We start from the raw sequence: 24,816 nt of genomic DNA on the forward strand, positions 1-24,816 counted from the left end.
ACTGGCAAATTATTTTTGGTATCGGTATACCTGTCATGTCACTTCAACTACCCATTTTCAAGTTTGTCGCATATTCTCACATCTATATAATGACAAAAGTTAACTTATTTCTTTTATAATTTCAAATTTACTATAGTCAATTTGTTTATTAACACTAATTATTCTTTAATAACAATATAATAACAATTATAGCAATAATATATTAATAATTAGAATCATAAATAAGGTATTCTACTCTCTAAATCTGAATAAGTGAATTCAAAATTTTTCATAGGAGAATGTATTAATTTTTTAAACTTTTGTAATTCCGAACTATTTTTTTTTTTTTTTTTTTTTTTTTAAAGTAAACTTTTCTCTACAGAAGTTACGACAATTTCAGCGAATAAAACGCGCGCGCAAAGAAGAGAGTGAGAAATCACATATCCATAAATCAAGTTAGTATTTCCAATAAAGATATTTGGAAGTTTGTAGAAGCGGTAGATAAATTTGAACGAAACCGATTCAACAAGTGGTAGAAATATATATATACAATATATATATGTATACATATATATATATAACCTAATAATAGTCGAAAATTATCTAAATATTCACATAATTGTATAATAATTGTTCATCCCTGCTGCGAATTGTTTGAGAAAGGGATGTGAAATATTGTACACAATATGAAATGAGAAACTTGAAATCTATATATCTTTTAAGTTAAAATGCATATTTCCAATTTTTAATTTTTTAACTTTCAACTTTGGCCTGATAACTTTAACCTATGAATTTAATATAAAATATTTAATCCTTACAAGAAAATATAGTTCATCTTGATCGACACTAGGGGATAAAGTGACTAGTTTCAGTCCCTACTCCCTAAATTTGAATTAGGAAAAATCTATACAAATTTTGAATTAGTGACTGACATTTTGCTTCTGAATTAGTAAATTTCACTAGCAAATAGTAATTTCTGCTAATTTATTATTAAAATTTACTAATTCAAAAATCAAAAGCAAAAAGTCAGTCACTAATTCAAATTAGTAAATATTTTTAAAATTACTTTACTACTAATTCAAATTTAGAGAGTAGATGAAAATTTTCATAAGAAAATTCTGAATTTTTGTGTCTTTTTTGTTTGACTCATAAACTATGAAATTACCACGAATTCTAACACAAAACCATCAATTTTTTCAATTTCTGACAAAAATTTCTTTTTAAATAACTTAAATCTTGAACAACTATCATAAAATAAATAAATTATTTAATGAATAATTTTACTTAAATATTTCAAAATTAATTCAATTTTAAAAGAGTTGCGTTTACAAATTTTGTAAATTAATAAACTTCAAACGGTTTCAATTTTAAATTTTAGAAAATTTCAATGGTGAATGACTTTAATTAGAAATTTTAATGAACTTGGATTTTTGAAAAATTTTAATAATTCAAAATCTTCTAAAATTAGTTAAATTTGTCAATATATATTTAATTAATTATTAAAAATAATAATGGGATTTATAAAAGAATTTTAATTAAAAACTCCAAAAAATTGAATTTTGGGGAAATTACTAATGATTGCAGACATTCAATTATTTTCAAAAATTTCCCTCAATTCTATGATTTTCAATAGATACTATTTTAATAAAATTAAAATTTTTATTTTCAAAAATTTTAATAAAATTCTTGTCAAAATTCCAATTATTTTCAAAAATTTTCCCCATTTTAATGATTTTCAATATTATATCTAGGTACTATTTTAATAAAATTACCTAAAAGAATTAAATTTTAAGAAATATTTAATTCTTCAATAAATTATTTATTTTTGCATTTAAATAATTGAATTCTGATAGAATTTTTTAATAAAAATTGATTTAAAAATGAATTTCAGTTAAAATTTTAGATTTGAATATTTAATATTCAAATTATTCAAATATTTAAATATTATTTGAATATTATAACCATTATAGCATGAATTTTAAGAAATAATTGAATTTTGAAAAGGTTTCAAATTAAATTCTTTAAAAATCTTAATTTTTCATACTTATAACCAACAATTCTGTAGAATTTTTATTACATTTTTTTTTAAATAATAAGAGTCATGTGAAGAATTTTATTATTTATGAAAATAATTGAATTCTTGTAACGAATTTTTATTAAATTTTTTTTTAAATAATTGAAATCATGTAAAACATTGTATTATTTATGAAAATAATTGAATTCATTTTAGAAATTTTATTAAAATAGTAGATTTTGAAAATATTTGAATTTATCAGCGAAGAATTTTATTATTTGTGAAATGTAATTGAATTCTTGCAAAAGAAATTTTGAAAATAATTACATTTTTCGAGGAATTTATTTAAAATTGTATTAAAAATAATTGGAATCCTAAGAAAAATTTTATTATTTATGAAAATAATTGAATTCTTAGAACGAATATTATTACAATTTTTGTAAATAATTGAATTCATGTGAAAAATTTTATTACTTGTAAAAATAATTGAATTCTTGGGAAGAATTTTATAAAAATTTTTGTAAATTTAATTTTTTGTTTGAAAAATTTTATGGAAATTTAAATTATTATAAAACATGAAGATACCAATAACTCCAAGTCTTCGACTCGGAGTGATCGATATCTTCATGTTTTATAATAATATTCTTATAGGTTGTTGAATTTCATAAAGATTTCGAATTTGAATGTTTTTAAAGTCTTAATTCCTATGGAATAATAATAATGATTACATTTTTTTTAAAAATAATTTATTGGTGTTTTGAAATAATTCGACAATTAAAATATTCGTAATTGAATGTAATAGAACAGTTTTTTGGGAAAAAATTGAAAATGTTTGGAAATCAGGGAAAAGTCAGGGAAATTCTGTAAGTTTTGTATTTGAATAATATTTAAACATTTCTATTATGATTAGAGTCTAATAATAGGTTTTGTTGGAACTTTTTTGCAAAATGCGTATTTCATTCGAGTTTTGCAAATGAATTGCAACAAATTATTAGTAATCATAATAGAAAGGTTAAAATAATATTAAAATATAAAACTTGCAGAATTTCCACAGAATTTCCAGGGGGTACTTCCATGGAATTTTTCGACGTGGAAAAAAATAAAGAAGTAGGTATAATATTATATATATCAAAAGATATCAAAAAAACAAAGCATGCACAAATGTCTAATTTTAAGTGTGGACAGACTGGACAGAATGGATAGAATACGACGATTATTATAGTTAATTATTACTGTAATAATAATTATTATTATTTTATTATTATTCTTATTATTTACAATAATTTAATTCGTAAATTCAAATTTTATTAATGAAGTCAAATAATTGCTTTTTAAGAATTCTTGATATAAAAGGAGTGAAATATAATAATAAGAGAAAATGACATTGAAACGACCTCATCAAAGCGATCATCATCAAATATATTCGCGTCTTTGTTCAAGTAGGTTGTACATTTGTTTTAGCGAAAATATCGATAAGCCCAGGATGTTTATATGACGAGGGATTATGTCACCAATTCCCCGAATCTCCTTTATCACCATCATCCAGTTGAAACTTTTATTTCATATATATATATATATATATACGCATATATATATGTATAACGCACGCGCTTTTCTCCAACACTAATATAAATATCAACCGCCGCGCCGGCTTTACATATGTCTAGAGGTAGGTTATACACATGTCTGTATAATCGGGAACTAAAACGATTCTATTAATTTATTAATACAATTATTATACGTCTATAAAGAATGAAATTTATTTTTCTTTCTGTTCTTTATGTACTTTTATTTCTACCCTAACGTTGTATACAGAAGAGTTTTATGATGATATACAACACATGACTAATATTGTTTAAAAATTTTGTTTGCTTTTTAATTATGAGGAGAAAATTTTGTTTCAAAAAATAGTAGCCCTGCGGGTTGGAGTGCGTGTGAAGGGTTTGTGGTATATAAACTATATAAAAGCGCATATATATATATATATATATATATATATGTATGTATGTAAGGTTTTGAGAAAAGGGAGAGCAAGTTTACCTAAAATCCGAGCAAATTAGAGAACTCGCCTTATGTAAACTTTCGAGCTCGTCGCTCATCAAGAATGAGGTGATTCAAGCGTCTAATGAGTTTTGTGTAATGCGACTCGGGTTCCTAAGCACCCTATTGTATACCGTTCGAGTAGCAATAATATCTCTTTTCCTAAACGACATGGCGGGGCCACGAGAGACAAATTCACGTTTCAAGAACGACATTCATGGCTCTTTGTTTATTTTAAATTCGAAAAAGTACATTATTTTATTTATGGGGCAACATTTCTCAAAAGTATATCAACGTCAAGTAGATCAAAAATGATATTTGAAAATTCGTTGCTATTATATATTAGGGTTGCTTCATCAGGGAAAAAGAAGGGAAAATTAAATTGATCAGGGAAATCAGGAAAATGGCAGGGAAAATGTAATTGGCCAAGAAAATTAGGCAACTATCAGGGAATTTTATCAAAATTATAAAAATATGATGTATTGTATATGTATTTTTTTAGGGATTGCAAAAATTAAGTATCTTAAAAGTGACTACAAAGTAAACTTGGTAAATTGTTCGATATAATTTGGAGAATTTTAGAGAAATTACAAATGATTGCAGAAATTCAATTATTTTGAAAAGTAATAAAATTCTTCGCAAAAATTTCAATTATGTTCAAAAATTTAAAAAAAATTCTTATAAAAATTCAATTATCTTTAAAAATAATAAAATTCTTCTCCAAATTTCAATTATTTTCCAAAAATTTAATAAAATTCTTTGCAAAATTTCAATTATTTTCAAAATTTTTTTCTCAATTCAATGATTTTCAATATCTACAGTTTTATTTTTTATATTTGAAAAAATTTTCCTCAATTCAATGATTTTTAATATCTATTTTAATAAAATTTTCCTAAAGAATTCATTTATTTAATGAAAATTTTAATAAAATTTTATGCAAACCTTTAATTATTTTCATAAAATAATAAAAATTTCACAGGAATTTAATTATTTACAAATTCAATTATTTTCTTAAATAATAAAACTCATTGCAGAATTTCAATTATTTTGAATTATTTTCATATAAATAATACAATCCATCTCAGAATTTCAATTTTTTAAAATATAATTTTAATCGAATTCCTCAAAAGATTCTTCTTCCAAATTTTTTTAAAATTCGTCAATAAATTCAATTATATTCAAAATTAATAAATTTCTTCGCAGAAATTCAACTATTTTCTAAAATTTTAAAAAATTTTAGTCAAAATTTTAATTATTTTCAAAAATCTGTTTCAATTCAATGATTTTCAATATCTACTATTTTAATAAAATTTTGCAAAAGAATTCAATTATTTTCAAAAGTAATAAAAATCTTCCCAAGAATTCAATTATGTGAAAAAATTAAAAAAAATTCTTTAAAAAACTTCAATTATTTTCAAACGTCAAAAAATTCTTCGCAGAAATTCATTTATTTTCAAAAATTTTGATAAAATTCTTAGGAAAATTGGAATTATTTAAAAAAATTTGCCTCAATTCAATGATTTTCTATATCTACTATTTTAATAAAATTTTCCAAAAAAGTTAAATTATTTAACCCGTTGCCTGTTTGCGATCCAACGTTGGGTCGTGAAAAAAAATGGCCCAGACTGTTTGCGACCCAACGTTGGGTCGTGAAAGTTTTAGCAAAAAATAGAAATTTGTTATTTAAATTATAAAATAAATTCTTTTATATCATTATTCACATACTATAGGTATCAATGATACTAGAAAAAGTAATAAATAAATAATTGTTTATTATTTTTAAGTAATATAACAATTTAAAAGATTTTAATGGACATTTTGGGGCATTAAAATGAATATTTTTCCAAACAGTGATACTCAAGCCCAGGCGGAAATTTCCAACCGGCGCGGATCCTAGCCCGTACTGACGCCGGTGTAACTGTACTGGCTCGGAACCGCCTGCCAACCGAATGTGAACGGGCATTCTACCGAATAGTGACTAGGCCAGGAGCGCGCTGGCAACCGGCTCGGAACTGGCATTCTACCGCCCGCTGACCGGCCGGGAGAAGCCGTTCCGTGTATAATTCAACCGGCTGGGACCTGGCACTCTACCGACCGTGGATTTTTCATTTAATAGCCAGCCGAGCGCTGGCATTCTACCAACTGACAACCGGATCGGATCCAAATGATAATTTCAACAAATATCAATAAAAAAAATAATAATTAATTGCAAAAGATAAATACTGATGACAATTCATTGACAGTTCACTTTACACATTTTTTTTATTTTTTTATACACTTAAACGCAATTTTTTATTACATAGACATTTGAAAAATCCTAACGCTTGGGGGTACGGAACCTACGCCTAACCGAATATTTACGCACCGAAATCTCGCACGCTAACCACTATGCTACGCTCGCATGGGACTCTCAAATCTTAAATACTCTCAAGTGTCACTAGCTCAAATAAAACTTGCAGAATTACTACGCGTCAATGATACCGCTATATTTTCAATACTTTATTGAATGTATATTTAGGACTATTTCAATATTTCGTTAAAAAAGAAACTTGTTATATTTTTATTATTATATAATACATATTATATTGAATAATTGTTTTTCAATATAATAATATTGAACGTAATAATATTAATAATTTTAATTAACATCTCAATAATAATAAATTTATTATTATTAAGATATTATTAATTAACATTAATATTATTGAGAATTAATAATAAATTATCAATATTAATATTAATTAATAATATATCAATAACAATAAATTTATTATTATTAAGATATTATTAATTAATATTATTATTAATATTAATAATTTATTATTAATTCTCAATAATATTAATGTTAATTAATAATATATAATATTAATTAATAACGAATTTTTTTAATTATTTAATTTTTAAAAAAGTCTCAATAAATAATTACTTAATATATTGATTAGATTCATTTATTATTAATAATTATTTTCTAAAATAATGCAATTACTTGTAATAATTATTTAATTTATAATGTGACAATAAATGACGAGATCCGCAGTCGGATCCTCCCCAGTACCGAGCCAGTACAGACTCAACATATCCGTCATTCTTTCGACGCCGCAGAAGAATAAGATCCGCCGGCGGAAGAAATCCAGTACCGAGCCAGTACTGACAATAGTGGGAAGACGGTTCCGACAGTCGGAGCATAATCTGTACCGCGCCGGTTGCTTTTTCAGATCCGAATCGGTACAGACCGTCGGTACTTGCGGTCTGTACGGGCGCGGATCCCAGCCGGTTGTAAACTCCGACGTTCGTCCGACTTTTCCGCCTGGGAGACCTTATTTCATTGTGTGTATATAAAAATGTGCGACTAAGACTTTAAGATATGTTTTTTTCTTCTGAAATATTAGAAAAAGATTACAAAATTTTTTGCAGAATATTAAAAAAAAATAAAGCACAAAAACCAAAAATTAAATTTAACACACTGAGTAGTTTTACTTTTACGACATAAATGTAATATTTTTTTTATTTTTATAATACTTTTCTTAAATTTTCAGTTTGCTGGAAAACTGTATTATTTCAAGAATTCGTTATAAGCAAAAAAAAAAATTTGAAAGTCGGTTACAAAACATGCCTTTTTATAAACTCGTATAAACTATGCTATATTGTAAAATGTTTATAAAACGTTAAGGCAATTACAGATCTTCTTCGAGATGATAAGAAGGTTCTTTCGCAAATAGAATTAACATTACCAATTTGTTGAAATTTGGATCACTGTTAGATAAAGGTTTTAAAAAATGTATAGTTAAATTTTTGAGACCTGTGGGTACTTGTGAAAAAAGTTATAAGCGTTTTTGTTTTTTAACTTTTAACATTGAGTTTTGTGGGAATTGAGTACATTTTCAAACATATTTACTCACCACAAAGTATACTTAACATTAAGAAATTGATAAAAATTAAATTAAATTAAATTTTGGTTTTAATATTTAAGTTACGAGACCTTTTCCATCCTATCAAATTTAAGTGATTTTATTCATTTGTTTAATTAAAAGTTTTAATATTTAAGTTAGAACTTTATTTCCACACGGAGAAAAATAAATAGTAATAATTATACTATTTTCGATGAAAAATTACTACTTTTAAGTAGTAATTTTGAAACTGCTCGAAAAATAGTAACTTTTGCTTCGTATTCAAACGATTTTTACTTTTTTGAAAAAGTATAATTTACTTCAAGGAATCTAAATTTTATTAAAAGCCGAGTAATATTTAAAATGTCCCGAGCAATTAATACTCTGAGCGAAGCAACTTTTATTACGAATCAGAGCAATTATTACTATTTCGGTAAAGATTTTTACTCGTAAAAGTAGTAATCCGTACCCACACAATGACGCGCCTCACACCGACGGGCGAAACGAATGCCGGCGCGCCTGCGCGTCTGTCCACGCCGTGACGAAAAAAAATGCTGGTGTAGAGAGCTATATTGTCTCGTTTTATTTTAATAAATTAAAATAAAATAATCAGTGCGTTAAAAAAATATTTTTTCAAGTAATTAACACTCTGCATGTGTATTATTATTCATTATTCATAAGTTTTACTTTTTTTTCACATTCTTACTTACAATTAACAACTTAACATATCGGAAAATCTTAACATCTATACAGTTTCGAACCCTACCTAACTTATATCTAACGCAACCTAAAATCGCACGCATTTATACTAAGCCTCTCGGCTACGCAATCGCTATGGAGAAAATTTCATGTTACCCGCATATATCTCTTTTCGATAAAGTGAATCATAAATTATATTTATTTAGATAAGTTACTGAATTAAAATATAAACATTTATAATAATAATAATAAACAGTATTATTAATTTAAAATTACTTATTTTAATTATTAAATTATTAGATTATAATGTTAATGATTTTATTTATTTATATATTTTTTATTAATTAATTAGTAATTCATTAAAAATTAATTAACTAATTATTAAGTGATTATACATGAATTGCATACTTTGGAAATTGATAAATAATCAAAATGCATATATAGCAATTAATGATCGCACCACTGATATAAACAAAATTGTCCAAAGAACTGAACCGTGCTACACGTGCTTCTTGTAACCTAGAAATGTTGGATCACTTTGACGTCAGGTTACGGTCGCTGCGCATGACAGTAGTGACGTGATCACACACATAGGTGTGTAACAGTAGTGGTACGGATTACTACTTTTACGAGTAAAAAGTTTGTTCTGCAATAGTAAAAGTTGCTTCTTGCAGAAGCAATCTTTATTTTCCGCAGTATTAATTATTAGAATTTCTACAAGTAATATTTACAACATATCGAATGTAAAAAGTAATACAAAATTTAATAAAATTTACAATGACGATGTAAAAATTAAAATTCTTAAAGCAATTTTTAAACGTGACTACTGTAATAATTACTATTAGTAATTTTTACTACCAGAAATAGTAATTTTTACTTCATGCGAAGTACACTTTACTATGAATAGTAATTTTTAATATAAAAGTAGAATTATTACTATTCCATAGGAACTTTTACTAGAAACTCAGCACCATTTTTCTCCGTGCATCAGATGTGAAATTTTGGAAAACGAGCTACTTTTTAGGTTTCAGTTTGAAAAATCTACTTTCAAAAACTAATTTAAAGGGTTAAAATGCAAGTTGTTTTATGTATAAAACAAAAGTTTTTGGGCTCGTTGAAGCCAAATTTGAAGTCTATTTAACCCAATCACGTCTATGGGTTTTGATTTAAACTCGAAAATAACACCACATTTTGAAATCAAGAAAATTTCTAATCATTAAGTTTTGCCGCATATGACTGTTTTATGTATTTGGGGGTCGATGAAGCCGAATTTGAAGTCTATTTAACCCTATATCACGTTCAGCTTTTATTATAACCTTGAAATATTTTAGTGGCTGAAATCTAAAAAAAGTACCCAAATGGTAGCATAACGTAAAAAAAGTAGTAAATAGTAGGTATTTTAGTAGATGAGTGCAAAGCCTGGGTATATATATAGCTGATAACAAATCTAATATCGTATCGAAATTTGTTAATATTAAATTTTTTCCTTTCAAATAAATATGCTATCCTACAAGTATGAAGATATTTTTTAGGCATTCATTACATGTCTATGCGCGCAGGTACCGTGTGCGTGTACAGTACATAATACAAAATCTTGTAATGACACACTGACACTTCTATCCATCAATTTATCCTCGCAAATGACTATTACATACATACATACATGCGCACAAGACGTGAGATATATACATTGATATTTTGCGATATTCGGATATATCTCGACATATTGAATTGCAAATGGGGTTTCTATATCAGTCCTTGAATCTGGCGGGAATAACGCTCCGGGGTAAAAGTGATCATATAGCGATTTGACCAGCTCTCTCGCGTTATTGTTGTTGATGCCGCCGCCGCCGACTTGGCGTCGATCTTTCCACGGATTCTATATATATGTGTGTGTATATGTATGTGTACGTATTGGTGTTGTGTATAACCTTAGAGCCGTTACACGTACGGGTATACATTTATATATATATATGTATATATACGGGTACGTTTTATAGCCGTTCGCTGGACGGTTATCCTTCCGCGAAAGACCGTGAGGGAAGCAGGTGAAAATTAATTGTACGGGTTACCAGCTCGTTCAAGGAGCATGTAGGCCTGCCTTGGCGCAAAGTGTGGGTCTCTCTCTCTCGCTAGTACACAGGACGCGTCGATCGATTTTGCCCCCCTTTCCCCCTTTCCCTGCTAACCACCAACCCACCCGTTTCTCCCAATAGTCGCTGTCTGTCTCTCTCTTCGTTTCTCTCTCACTCTCTTTGCTTCTCTCTCTCTCTCTTTGCTTCTCTTTCTCTCTCTCTCCTTGCTTCTCTCTCTATCCTTAACACTGCCCTGATGCTGTCGCACTTTCTCCATCCTTGTTCGATTCGCGTTGACCTTATCTCTCTCTCTTCACGGTTGTTCCACCGCGTTGCCCCCTCGTCCCCCTTCGCGCGCGACTCAATTCGTTAATCGCCACAGGCCTACGGCTGTGTCTCTCTCTCTCTCTTTTTCTCTCTGTCTCTCCTCTCTTGATAAGGGACACGAAGACTTTGCTCTTTATACACACACAAACATACATTTATAAAATAGTGTATATGTATTCGTTTCACAACGACGATCTCTTTCGAAAACGTCGTTTCGCTCGTGAGTGCGTGTCTTGAACCGCGACGACGTGTCGCGAGACGAGACGAGGAACGCACCAATGAAAAAAAAAAAAAAAAAAAAAAATGAAGAGCGAAAGAGTGCTCACGCATTCGTAAAGAGCGCGCGAGGTTGACGACTGAGCGGACGTTATATATTTATTTTTTTTTGTCGTCTTTTTATTTACTTATTTTTTTGAGAGAGGGTAATCTGTCTCTCTCTCGCGCGCGCGCTCACATACGCGAAGCAAATAAGTCGAACGATGCTTTCAACGGATAAAAGATTTGAAAATGTCTGACAACATTTAGAGAAATGATTCTATCTCGAAGAGTGTTTATATGTATTTATATATACAGTACGTAACTATACTACGTAACTATACGTAGTTACTATGTATGTAGAGTACGTAACCCCCGCTAAATATAAAACAATTTTTGTATATTAGAGTCATTTTTTAACCCCTTCATGTTAAGCGCGCACAAACCACTTTTCTAATCCATATAGAAAGGAGGGTGTTAAAAAAGGACGATTTTTGCCCCCTAAGCAAGAAGTTAATTTCGAGTGAATTCTTATAGATTTTGAACTCAGGGATCGAGTAGTAACCTTCATTTCCCCTCATACCCTCGGGAAAGTGGTGAAAATGAGGAAAAACCATGGAAATTCGTCAAAAAATAAAAATTAAGTTAGAATAAGGGAAAAAATGATAAAAATATATCATAAAATATTTTTAAATATTTTCTGGTCTGGAAAACAATGCTTCATGCTCGGTTATTATCGGAAAAGTCGGAAAATTTATGAAAATTCTTTGAAAAATGTAACAAAATGATTTTTAAGTGCGGTCAAAATCGGTTAAGGGTATAGAGTAAAGTTAACGTACATTGAGTCCAAAACGATTTTACATCTACAATGATATCTAAATTTTTCTCTGATGTCGGAAAAATGTGTGAAAATCTCGGAAAACTCGGCAGGAAAAGTGAAAATAGTAAAAATAATTTATTGATGTTGTTTCAGAACTGACAGACGTAATTCAAATTCATTTCTAAATTATTTTTTGGTCTAGGAATAAGTGTAGATTTTTCTATTGACATATATCTAGATTTTTTTCTAATATCGGACAATGTGTGAAAATTGCAGAAAACTCAGAAAAAGTCAAAATGTTGTTTTAGGATTGACAAATGTTATTCAAATTCAATTTCCAAATTATTTCTTGGTCTCCGAACTTAAACCGATTCTGACCACTTAAAAATCATTTTGGTACATTTTTCAAGGAATTTTCATAAATTTTCCGACTTTTCCGATAATAACCGAGCATGTAGCATTTTTTTGAGGACCAGAAAAAATTTTTAAATTAGGCCAAAAAATACGTGAATCATAGCGATTTTTAAAGTTCTACAAGTTATTTATAAGACTTTAAAAGTTACTTTCACATTTTTAAAAAAATTTCAAAAATAAGATATTTTTTTACAATTTTTGGTTTTTAAAATACGAATAATTTCGTAATTTCGTATCAAATTAGGTTCAAAAATAGGTTAATCGAAGCGTTTTTTAATGCTCTACATGATTTTTGCGACTTTTAAAGTTACTCCTACATTTCTTAAGGAGGCTAAGGTCTATTCGGTGAAAAAAGGCATGTTTTTTAGAACTTTTTTTTTTGTCGATACGCAGAAAGTTAATTTATTTTAACGCTTTGCATATAATATTGCAACATTTGAACAATATTTCTCTAAATTCTAATTAAAAAATATTAAGAATTGAGCGAGATGAAATTTTTCTCAGGTGCCTCCATTATCTAATATTTTAACTAAATAATTTTTTAATCAATTTTTATTAGAATTCAATTATTTAAATAAAAAATAATTAAAGTTTTTTTTTAATAATTAGATTCATTTGGAAAATATTTATTAAAATAGTAGATATTGAAAAACATTGAAATGAGGAAAATTTTTGAAAAAGAATTAAAATTTTGCACAGAATTTTATTAAAATTTTTGAAAACAATAGAATTTTGGAGAAGAATTTTATTGTTTATAAAGATAATTGAAATTTTAAAAAATTCCTAGTGTTGTTGAAATATAGTAAAAATCCACTGAGAATTTTTTTTTTTTTTTTAGTGTCACTGTCAATCGTTTCTATCGAACAGTTTTTCTAAAGATATCAAATATTGAGAAAAAAAATCGTGTAAAAATAGTTATGCGAAATACATAAAAAAAATTTATTTTTATTAAGAAATTAAACTTAATTTAAAGTCACTTTTAATTTAAAAAAATGATAAATCTTTATATAAGGTATTTATATAGTATATAATATATATCGACATTGTTGGCCTCTATCTCGATGCTCCATTGACTGCGTGTTCGCAGGAATCGTGATATTTCATCCGACGTGAGGATTGAACTCTTGTTTTTATTGCCACGATTATTTTATCGATAAGGAATATTTCAGTTGGGTTGTGTATGCTATTGGTTCGCGGCGATCACGTCTCTCGCTGCCACTGGTAGCGATTTGAGGGTGGTTATACATACGAATAAGGATGAGGATTGAAAGATGAGATCGATGGGTTGGATCGATAAAAAGGATTGAATAATTTCACCTCGAGAATCTATAGGAATGATGAAGGTGGAATTTTCGGATTAAAAGATTAATGGAATACGGTTTTTTTTCTTTTATTAAAATTAAATATATTATATATCGCATATATATACATATATACATGAATCATTTCCGAAAATATTTACACTTAAATTAATATTCTCATATCGGGTGGAAATTTCATCAAAAAGAAATATATTTTTAATAACGTTTTTTAATTTTTCCTTCTTCAATTTCTTTTCAAATGTTGTAGAAACATAATTTTGGATTTTCACAAAAAAAGAAAATGCTCTTCTCTGAAGATAAGCTATCACTTCTTATAGACCAATATGTGAAATTTTACGCACCTAAGAAAATACAAAAATTTTATCATATTTAGATAAAATGTTAGTCTTAATGGTTCAAATGTCCTTAATGTTTACAACTTAAATACAGGGTTGCCACGCTTTTGCTCATTTCAAATTATCTGACTTTTTCAGGTTGAAAAACGAAATTTTTCCAGGTTTTTAAAACTACATTTATATTTTACGCAAAATTAAAAAATTCCAATAAATTTTTACAAATTCATGGAACTTTCGTATAATACTATATTCCGCATTGTTATATTTATTTTTTTTTAAATAAATATTTAATTATTATTTTTCCATAGAAATTAAAATTCTTCAAAAGATTCAAATTCAAACATTTCTGAAATTAAACAACTTATAAAAAATTGTTATAAAACATGAAAAAAATGATCACTCCGAGTCTTCGACTCGGAGCAATCGATATTTTCATGTTTTATAATAATTTAAAATGACCGACTGATAAAATCATTATTTTATATTATAAGAATATTGTTACTGTAACTTATTCAAAATTACTTTCATCATCGCTTTAAAAGTTTTCCAGTCATTTTTAACTAAAATTCTTCTTTAAACTAATTATTTTTAATAATTTTTGAAAAATTTCTTTGATAATTCAATAATTTTTTTAATAATTGAATGTCTTTGAAAATGGAATTTTGAAGAATAATTACATTTTTCCAAGAATTCGATTAAAATTGTATTATAAAAATAATTGAAATTCTGCGATGAGTTTTATTATTTATGAAAATAATTGAATCCGTATACAAAATGTTATTATTTATGAAAATAATTAAATGTTTCCATAGAATTGAATCGAAATTTTTTTCAAATAATTGAATTTTTTGTAAATATAGTTGATATTCAAAAATCATTTAATTGATGAAAGTTTTTGAAAAAATTGAAATTTTGCCAAGAATTTTATTAATATTTTTGAAAATAATTGAATTTTGGAGAAAAAGCTTATTATTTATAAAGATAATTGAAATGTTGACGATAATTTTTTTTGAAACTTTTGACTATAATTGAATTTTTGCGAAGAGTTTTATTAGTTTTGAAAATAATTGAATTCTTGAGACGAATTTTATAATAATATTTCTTTTTAAATAATTGAATTCTTTTTATGAAATTTTATTCAAATAGATAAAAATAGATTAAAACTTTTTAAAATAATGGAATTTCTGAGAAAAATATTATTTACAAAAATAATTGAATCTTTAGAACCAATTTTATTAAAATTGTTAAAAATAATTGAATTCCTGAGAAGAATTTTATTATTTTTAAATATAATTGAATTTTGCAAAGAATTTCATTAAAATGTCTCAAAATAATTGAATTTTGGGAAAATTTTGTTATTTATCTTTAATAATTGAATTCTTTCGAACAATTATTTATGTAAATAATTGAATTCTTGGCAAGAATTTTATTAAAATCTAACAGAATAATTGAATTTTATTATTCATGAAAATAATTAAATTTTAGCATCGAATTTGTTTAAAATTTTTCAAAATAATTGAATTTCTGAGAAAAATTTTATTATTTATAAAAATATTTGAATCCCTGTAAAAAATTGAAATCCTGCGATAAATTTTATTATTTATGACAATAATTAAATAGTTGCAAAGAATTTTATTAAAATTTTCCAAAATAATTGAATGTCTGAGAAGAATTTTATTATTTATGAAAATAATTGAATTATTGCACAAAGTTGTATTAAAATAATAATTAAAAAGAATTGAATTTCTGTGAAAAATTTTGTTATTTTTGAAAATAATTGAATTCTTTATAAGAATTTTATAAACATTGTTTTAAATAATTAATTTTTTCGAAATATGATAAATATTATGAAAATTTTATTTTAAATAATTGAATTTTTGTAGAAAACTTTATTTGTGAGAGTAATTGAATTTTTCGATTAATTAATTTAAAATAGTATTAAAAATCATTGAAATTCTTCGATGAGTTTGTTTTATTTATAAAAATAATTGAATTCTTGCTTAGAATTTTATCAATAATTTTTTTAAAAAATTGAATTTCTATGAAAAATGTTATTTTGCCTGCAATATCTGGAATTTTGTTTTTTTAAAATACGAATGTTAGATGCAAACCCTCGCAATAACGAATTTAGAGCGAATATAAGAAATTATAAGAAAAGTCCGCCATATTGGATCCGCCATTTTGAATTTCGATAAACTTATTTGGATTTAGATTCCAAAAACGTTTTTCTAGTATAAATAAATAAAAAAATTTTGTTTTAAGTGAATACCATTAAGAATCTAAATTTTAACCTGTTTTGACCGCACAATTTAATTAAAAAAAGAAAAAGTCGAAAACGAAATACAATGAAATAAAATATACGTCAAGAGCTTGAATTAAAACGGAAATGATATAATATTTAGTGAGAAATTCCAATGAATGAATAAACTTGCAAAAATTGTTTTTTACGGCGCATTGCGGTTTTGAGACGCTTGGCATAAATCCTCAACGTTCTTCATATACTTGGACACGTGGCTTCACGTCCGTGTAGGAAATTGTCTCTCCATGTGTGTTAAATATGTGTGTTTGTGCGTGTGTGTTGAGTCTCCATACGACAAAGTGACGGCGACGATAAATGGTTGCTACGAAGAAACACATTGTAGGTAGAGGCCAGTCAGACTTGGACCTCAGCAAATACGTATAGTACTTAAAAATGGCAGACCCAGAATCTGTTCTTGTCCAAGCGATTAATTTTCACCGTTACCTCTTCTTCTCCACCTCCTCCCTCCTTCTTGTTGTTTTGCAATGCTCACCCCAAATTTAAAAGGAAATTCTTCTCAATTATTATTTGAATCAAAAAAAGGGGGAAAAAGGACATTATTTTTATTTTCTTATGTACCATTTTTTTCCTGTTTCTAATTTTCCAAAATTTGTTTCATTTTTTGAAAAAACGATTTAAAGAAAAAAACTATTTTGTGGATGAAGATGATTATATTTTTTTTAAATTAAAGTTGCATTACGTAAATTAATGATTTTTGGATCATCGGAGAAATCCCAGATGTTGCGCTTCTCTTTCTTCTTTTTTTAAAACTTCTTTCTCGCCTTTCTTTTTCGCTGCTCTCGCGCTTTGAATAATATTTTCTCAGGAAGGTCGACAAATCTCTCTCTTTCTCTCTTTCTCGGCTTATGGAGTCCTTATGAGGGAAAGTGAATATTTCAAGCGTTTAAAACTCTCATGTCATTCAATATTATGTATATCTACTTTTAAGAAAAAATATACAATTTTTTTTAAATTCTGTTTTTATAATAAGAAAAAAGGGATAATTTTATAACTAAAAAATAAAATTCTTTTGTATTTGATATAAGTTTATTGGTATATAACCTTCTTTTTGTAGTTATTAAAATCTTTTTATAATGAAACCACTAATTTTGTATATGGTCAAATTTTTTTAGCAGGTTCAATGATTTCGAGGAAGACGCAGATGTCAGAGGAATAACAAAGAAGAAAAAAAGATCTTCATACTAGATAATGAATAATAAACTTTGACCAATAATGTCAAAACTAATGAGGGGATTAATTAACAAGGGGTAATTAATTAATCGGAAAAGAAACTTAGTTATTTTCACAAAACTGGTTCTTTTGAATCTTTAAACTCTCTTCCTCTTTATCTCTTTTTCTCTCTCTTGTTGATTTTATCCTGAAATCATATAAATGAATCAGTTACAATAATTAGTACAATTAATTAGGATTATTAACTTCTCCCTGATTTCTAGACAAAAATTTTGACTTTTTCTCTGACCCTAAAGAATATTCTGATTCACTCTAAAATTATTAGAACTTAAATTCTTTTAATCAATAACTTTAAATAATTTTTAAAAAATTTCTTTGAGAATTTTCAAATCCATTTGTTTACAATTCAATTATAATGCTTTTAATATTCAATTATTATCTAAAGTATTAACTACAATTCATTTTTAAACCAATTTTTATTAGAAAATTCTACGAGAATTCAATTATTCACGAATTTTAATAAAATTGTGCAGAAGAATTACATTTTTTGAGAAATAATTGGAATTCTGCAATGATTTTTTATTATTTATGAAAAATAATTAAATTCCTTAAGAAAATTTCTAAAAAAAAGGAACCGATTTTTTCTTTTAAAATTTAATCTAATTAATTTTTAATAATTGAATTCCTATAAAATTTTTATTATTTATAAAAAAGTAAAGATATTGAATATAATTGAATTTAGAAAAATTTTAAAAAACAATTATATTCCGGCCGAGAATTTTGCTATTTACAATAATAATTTAAATCTTGACAAGAATTTAAAAAAAAATTTAATTAATTGAATTTCCGTGAATAATTTTATTACTTTTCAAATTAATTGAATTTTTGTATAATATTGGTTATTTATGAATATTCTACGACAATTCAATTAGTTAAATACAAAAATGAATAATTTATTGAATAATTGAATATTCCTCAAAATTGAATTCTCGTAAAGAATTTTATCAACAAATTTTTAAATAATTGAATTTTTTAGCAGAATTTTAATAAAAATTTTAAGTATAATTACATTTTTCAAAGAATTCAAGTAATTATTTTATTATTTTTATGAACATAATTGAATTCCTAAAAAAAATTTTATTATTTATGAAAATATTTGAATGCATGTAAAAAAATTTATTATTTATGAATATAATGGAATTATTGCGAAGAAATTTATAAAAAAAATTTCTAAATAATTGAATTCCTGTGAAATTTTTAGTATTTTATAAAAAATTTGGAGCATAATTGAATTAATGCGAAGAATTTTATTACTTTTTGAAAATAATTAAATTCTTGTGATGAATATTGGTTATTTATGAAAATTATTCCAGAATTAAATTATTTAAATACAAAAATGAATAATTTATTGAATAATTAATTAAATGTTTTTGAAAATTGAAATGTTTACGATTTTATTAAAATTTTTGAGAATAATTGAAGTTTGGAGAAGAATTTAAGTATTATTGAAATTTTTAAAAAATCTAAGTTCTTTAAAATTTCTAATTAAATTCATTAAAAATTGAAATTTTATAAAATTCCAAATTTTAACCTTTTGAAGTTGATTTATTTATGAAAATTTGCCAAGGCTGACATAGAATAAATAAAATTCAATTTTTTCATAAGTAAAATTTCACTTATTCTAAATATATATGCTCTTATTTTTTACGCGAAATACTTTTTTTGAAGCATAAATCAGTGAACAATGCGGCACTTATACAGATTTCGAGAGTAAAAACACGAAATATTCATTATATTTCTCTTTTTATTTGCCAAGAGAGTTAATTGATCGTTTCGAGAGTATAGATTTTATATTCCCATTACAGTATAAAGACAGTTTGGATTGTTCTCGATTTAAAAAAAAAATCGTTTATTACTATAGGGTTTAATCGTGAGTGAAGGGTCATAACGCGATGCAACAGGAAATTGACAGTTTATCGATTTTGGTCTCGTGTGTACGTACCCCTTTCGAACTTTACGAGTCTGCGACTAAAGAGCAAAATTCTCTTTCTCGACGTCGTGTCGCTTCATGAATTCAAGAAAGCCGCGAAACGATCGCCTTTCAATTCTCGCGCGCTATAAACGCAGCTAAAGAGTAATAATATACGCGAATTTTCGCATCAAGAGAAGAGCAGAGCTCTCCTTCAGAATGCTTAAATTCTCCATCGTTTTTGCATTGTTACTCCAGTTTTTGCATAGAGTGAAATAGTTTTTAGCTATTTTTTTTCTGAAAATGTAGTAGTTTATTTTTATTAACTCTCAAGATTTTGAATCTTTTGAGAATATATAGATATGGAGAGGGGGGGAGAGAATCGTCTTTGACCTGGAAAAAAGAGGGAGAGGATTGGTGAAACGGGTGGAAATTTACTGATGGTAAAAAATGGGAGTTGAAAATACGTGATTTCCTTTCGATGGGTAGGAAGGTTCGCGTGGGGAATTTCGAAATTTTCAAGCGATAAAAAAAGGAGATCGATAGCCACCCTCGTTGGACCGGAACACGTAGACCTTCTCACGTACGCGTCGACCGCTCTGAACATTTTTGTGTGTGTTGTATATATATGTATAGACACATACACTAGTACTAGCAGAAGAAAGAGAGAGAGATGCTCGCACCCGCGTAATCGCTCCCGAAGAAGAAATCCCCGAAGCATCGTCTTCTTCGTCGTCGTCGTCGTCTTCGTCGCAGTAAAGCGGAGGCGGAGGTGGCGAAGAAAGAAGAAAACGGGCTGGGTTTTAACATGGTTGTAGTAGTGCAGCTGCTGTTAGCTATATAGTGTGGTCGTGGCAAGTCGCAGCAGGATGCGAAAGTAGAGGAGTAAAGTAAAGGACTACATACAAGGGACACGAATGTAGAGGATGCGAGAAAGAAATACGACGAAAGAGAGAAAGAAAAAGAGAGAGAGAGAGAAAGAGAGAGAGAGGTAGACAGACAGACAGATACAGGGCTGTAGCTATACTTGATTGGCAAGATCGATTGGCTCGTATTTTCCTTTCTTGAAACAGATTTCATCTCATTATGTTGATTTTGAAAAAAGAAATACTTCTTCTAATTCATTACTTATTGACTTGAATTTCTCGCATACATTTAACGTTAAATGTCACAAATGTCTCTCTCTCTCTCTACTATCTCTGTATGTGTGGAAAGTTGATGTGCCGCGCCTTTCTTCGAATATAAAGAGTTTAGTATTACAGCTGTCATGTCTTTTGCAGTAGCTTCCATTACATCTGCTACGTATTGACAGTAATAGGAAATGCAATGTTGACTAAATCCAAGTAGACTATCGGTATTAGAATTCGGTAGGTTCTCAAATATTATGGAAAATTAATTTAGAGTCCAGATGAAGGAAAGACGCACTAAGTTAAAAGTATCAAATTGCAACGAGTTGATATCAAAAACTTGTATCAAATCAAAAAATGATCCAAATTTTTGGCATTAATTTTTGACAGTTTTATGCACTTTAGTTTTGTTAACAATTTTTGTGTAGTTGATTTTACTACTTTTGATGTATAGTTAAAGAATAATAGTTCAGATGACTAAAAAAAGTAGGTAGTTAAATTAGAAGAACAACTACAAAATCTGATTACACCAACTACATTCTTAGTATAATAATTTAACTTCAATATTTCAAAATTAATTCAATTTTAAAAGAGTTATGTTTACAATTTTCATCAATAGATGAACTTCAAAAAGGTTTCAATTTGCAATAATTTTCAATCAGTCAAATTTCTTGGCAAAATTTCAATTATTTTCAAAAACTTTCATCAATATTCAATGATTTTCAATATCTACTATTTTAATAAAATTTTTAGAAAGAATTCAATTATTTAAAAAAAATGTTGATAAAATTCTTCGAGAACATTTAATTCTCTTTAAATAAACAATAAAATTCTTCTCCGATATTCAATTATTTTCAAAAATTTTTCTCAATTTAATAATTTTCAATAACTACTATTTAAAAACAATTTCCCAAAAAAATTCAATTATTCAGAAAAGAATTTCGATAGAATTCTACGCAAACATTTAATTATTTTCATAAATTATAAAAGTTTCAAAGTAATTCAATTATTTACAAATTTTTCATAAATTTCTATATTTCTATATTTCTATATTTTTGTATTTAAATAATTGAATTCTCGTACAATTTTCATAAAAAAACAATATTCATTACAAAAATTCAATTATTTTCAAATATTTTAAAAGAATTCAATGATGTTCAATATCTACAGTATCTAACTATTCGTCAAAAGAATTGAATTATTCAAAAATTTGTCGATAAAATTATTTATGAGAATTCCATTTTAAGAAACATTCAATTATTCAATTAATTATTTATTTTTGCAGTTAAATAATTGAATTCTCGTAGAATTGTAATAAATAAATTTATTTAAAAATGAATTTCGCTTAAAATTTTAGATAATAATTGAATATTAAAAGTATTATAGCATGAATTTTTTAAAAATAATTGAATTTGGAGAAGGATTCAAATTAAAATCTTTGAAAACTTGAATTTTTCATACTTTGAACTAACAATTTTGTAGAATTAATTTCTTTCGAAATAACGATTTTATCACCTGTTCATCTTTAATTATTACAAAACATGAAGAAATCGATCAGTTCGAGTCGAAGACTCGGAGTGATCCATTTCTTTATGTTTTATAATAATATTCAATTATAAGTTGTTGAATTTCAAACAGGTTTGAATTTGAATGTTTTGAAAAATTTCAATTCCTACGGAAAAATAGTGATTAAATATTTATTTAAAGCTGAAGTTGTTGATTTTTTTGAAATTTGAATAAGTTTACAATTAAAGAAATTCGTAAATAAATGTTCTTTTCTATCAAAGATTCGAAAAGTGTTAGAAATACAATGAGTAGGTATTAATACTATTGTTTTTGTTAATATAACTTTTAACATATTTTTATTTCTTGTTTGGTACATTTTTTGTTTCCTTTTTTGAGGATGAAAAATATACTGAGATGCTTGCGATGCGACTAATAGATTTGCTAGATTACAATAATCTCATAGTGACTAATTTCCAAAAATTGATAAGAGAAATGTCATTCTTTTTGTAGTCAGTTGGCAATTTAGAACACGTCATTTGTACTGTTTGAAAACTTAAAGTCCGTGCTAAAGTTAACATACAATGGTCCTAAAAGTCGTACAGTATTTCTCAAGGGAACAGAAGGCCGTATCTCCAGTTGAGAACCGGATGCGCGGTTCGATCTGCGAAACGGCCCCCTTAATTTTCCAAGACACGCAACAAAGGGACCAGACCATGACCAGGGCGTCGCCGCTACCCTGAAAATATCAGCTTTATCCTTGTCTGCGTCATCGACGGGTGGATTTACCGATTGGTGCGGAGAGGGCCAAAGTAAACGAGCTAGGTAGGTAGGTAGATAGGTGGGCAGATAGATAGGATAGAGACTGGGTAGCTATAGTAATAGCCACAGCTGTACTATTACAACTATGTGTTCGCACCAACACACACACACACACATACATATAGTTGAAGAGGATCCTATATCCCGCTTTCTCCATTGCGAGTAAACTGTGGCCTCGGGGGTCTACCTTACTCGCTCTTTCTGTCGAACCCGATGCGATGCTGTGGTCGTCGTCGTCCTCGTCGTCATCATGAACACGGTCGCGTTTGCCTCCGAACGTATATTTACACCGAGCAGTCGATGGTGGTCCCTAGTAACATCCGAGGATGCATTGCAGGAAACTGAAGGGACACACGTACACTAACATCTTACCATCGCATCGATGTTTTGTGCCATGTTTTCCACGCACATGCGTCATCATTTACAAATTGATTCAGCCTCATCTTTACGTGTCATTAGCTCTTTTTACCGCCATCATCAATGCTTTCGTTTCGATCTGGCGAAATAGTTTAGGAAACTGAAATTACAATTTCTAGTATCAAGGGGGGCCTTTTCTTCAAATACTGCCTGTCATCTGTTAGGAGTAGAATTATTCAGGGTGGTCACTGACCAGGAAATCCGGGAAAATCGGAAATCGGGCCTACACTACAAGACTCGATTTCAGCGACTCAAAATTTTGTTTGGAAATTAGGGAAAAGTTAAAGAGAAAAAAATTTAATTTTTGTAGCAAACCTTGCGTTAGTGTGTACTAATGTCATTAAGCATGTCATACACTTTCCTATAACTGGAGCACACAATGTATGCTGTGCACATCTACAGTAAATTAATCCTTTAATATTCTTCGAGAATTTACGATTTAGATTCTGTTTGTTTTCTTATTATGAATATGGTTCTTGTCGACTTTAGGATTGAATATTATCCGAAGACGTAGGTAGATCAGGAGAAATTAAAATAGAAAACTGTATTGTTAGGGTCATTGCGGCACAAACATCTCTATAGGCATAGACACCAGTATTCGTGAAAACGTTGGATAGTTGCGTGATTAGACCCACACAGATTAATGGACCACAGTAAGAGCATGTGTATGAGATCTATGCACACTATCTACATGTGAGTGCCTTCTATCAATCTGTGTGTGTGTGTGGTACAAACAAAAGTGATAAACACGTACACACACCTGTATCACGTGCAGGCTGTTATATCCTTACAGCATTCGCACAAGCACAAATTCCGATATGTACAAATAGGTTCTGACCTACACATCCATAGGGTACTACATATTCATATGAACTGTAAGTATGCGTTTGAATCCTATACGTATAGTTACAGTTACAGTACACGATTCACGACTACAAACATATACGTCTATCTGTTGGTACAAGAACGACCTTACACAACTGCACTCTTAGGATGAATCCGAGGATGAATCTCACACACATTCTCAGATACAGGTGGATGTACCCTCATGTATACAGGTATGACATAATCACACATACACACACATGGTGGACACACCCACACATTAGTGCCAAATACAGACACATGTGTTCGCATTTACATGAAACTACGCACAATTCGTGGCATCGCAAATTGTAGATACATGCACACTAGGAGAGAAAGAGAGAGAGAGAGAGAGAAATAGAGTAAGTGAGGGAGAGAGAGGAATAGTGTAAGTGAGGAAGAGAGAGAGAGAGGCAAATACACGAACACGAAGGAAAATGTACACACAAAGAGAAGC

The sequence above is a fragment of the Leptopilina heterotoma genome, unplaced genomic scaffold (assembly GCF_015476425.1).
Source record: "Leptopilina heterotoma isolate Lh14 unplaced genomic scaffold, ASM1547642v1 Lhet_15, whole genome shotgun sequence".
NCBI lineage: Eukaryota > Metazoa > Arthropoda > Insecta > Hymenoptera > Figitidae > Leptopilina > Leptopilina heterotoma.